The sequence below is a fragment of the Parus major genome, chromosome 1 (assembly GCF_001522545.3).
Source record: "Parus major isolate Abel chromosome 1, Parus_major1.1, whole genome shotgun sequence".
NCBI classification, from domain to species: Eukaryota; Metazoa; Chordata; class Aves; order Passeriformes; family Paridae; genus Parus; species Parus major.
Genome location: NC_031768.1, coordinates 925,503 through 927,149, shown reverse-complemented (window position 1 = coordinate 927,149; position 1,647 = coordinate 925,503). Strand labels below are relative to the sequence as shown.

Genomic DNA, 1,647 nt, shown 5'->3' with positions numbered 1-1,647 from the left:
TGCAGAGCTCATTCTGTCACAGGAGCTGGGCCTTTACCAGAGCTTGGGAATGATCTTTCCAAGAGTGTCAGCACTTGATCCTGGGCAGAACCCTGAGCCCAGGCTGAGGGAACCAGGGAGGAGGAGAAGGAGGAGGAGGAGGAGGAGGATTTATCCAGGAAGGGAAAGGATTTGCCATTTGGGGAGGGCTCTGCTCTGCCTGACTGCTGGGAAGAGCCTGTGGCACCACTGGGTCTGGTGCCATGGATTACACAATTGCTCTGGCTTTTTAATTCTGCCACTTTTGAATTATCTTATCCTTTCAATGTACTTTCAATTTCTTCCACTGTAAGTTTAGATTGATTTTAATCCTGGCTATAGCTCAACCAAGCTTTTGGGCAGGAATAGATATTCTTCCCTGAAAAATCTGCAATGAATTCTAATGGTAGTTATTGATTGTTGGAGTTGGAATCAATCTTCTTTGTGATCCACAGAATTAAGGAGTTGTCAGCTGTGGGTCTGAAGTACAGCTGAATAAATGAAAACAACCTCCCACACACTGTAATTCACTACTTAGGTGTACATTTAAAGTCTGGTTGTATTTTGGAAAAAAAAATAATCTGGGATTGTTTTTGGGATTTGTGGATGGTGGGTGTAAAAATTTAAGGAAATTGAAACAATATAACTTAAAAAAAAGATTCAAAGGAGTGTATTTCAAATTTCAGTGCAGTGCTGCAAAACCAGATGTGAGTTGTATTTTAGATGAAAAAGAAACCAGAGCTGATAGTTCATGAAGTTTAAATTACCCTTCAAAGTATCTTTTCATGAGTGTGCATAGAGAACTCAATTGTGTTGAATAAACAGAGGTCAGAGGATCCTCATAGGCAGTTTTAGAATTATTACAGCTTCAAATCCTCTCTTGAAGAGGCATTAATTGGATGGGTCTAAAACCTTTTGGTTGTTTTTTTTTCCCTTCTGCCTGAAGAATCCCAGTGGTTTCTGTAAGCCCATGGATCACCTCCCAGATGCTCTTTTTAGAGCATCTCCCCAGCCCAGATTTGCCTTTGCAGTGCTGTTTGTTCCTTCTGTGTGTGCTGATTGCAGTTCCTGAGCCTGCCTGGGGTGACTGATCCCTGTGTGGATGATTCAACCTCACTGCTTTAATTCCTTTTCCCCCCATGCACCCTCAGCTGTGCCCTTCCCTCTCCCATCCTGCTCCTTCCCCATCTCTGCTGCAGTGGAAATTTTGCTCTGCACTGCAGGAAAAGCTCAAGGAAGCGGTCAAGCACAAAGTGCCTTTATTTGTGGGATTGCCAAGGGCTGAGAGACAGGGGGGGGACCCAAAAAAAGCAGGAATAAGGGATTGGTTTGCACCGAAGAGGAGGGTGGATGCAAATTCCAGGGGGTAACAACAAATGGCCCAAGGCAAAGGAATTTGTCAGCACCTCCTCTGAGGAGTCCTGGGATTGGGATCCATCCCTGCCCTGGGCTGCCCCAGCGTGGGGATCAGGAAAGGGATTGGGATTGTGCCCCGAGCCCCCTGAGGTGAGACCCCACCTGCAGAGCTGCCCCAGCCCTGGGACCAGCCCAGGGAGCAGCTGGAGCTGCTGGAGAGAGCCCAGAGGAGGCTCCAGGATGAGCAGAGGGATGGAGCAGCTCTGCTGGCAG

General features: G+C 46.9%; 1 protein-coding gene across 6 annotated transcripts in view; it reads left to right on the top strand.

The window, feature by feature from the left end:
• ITSN1 (intersectin 1) overlaps positions 1-1,647 on the top strand; it is a 98,370-nt gene that overhangs the window by 60,707 nt on the left and 36,016 nt on the right. The window lies entirely within an intron of this gene.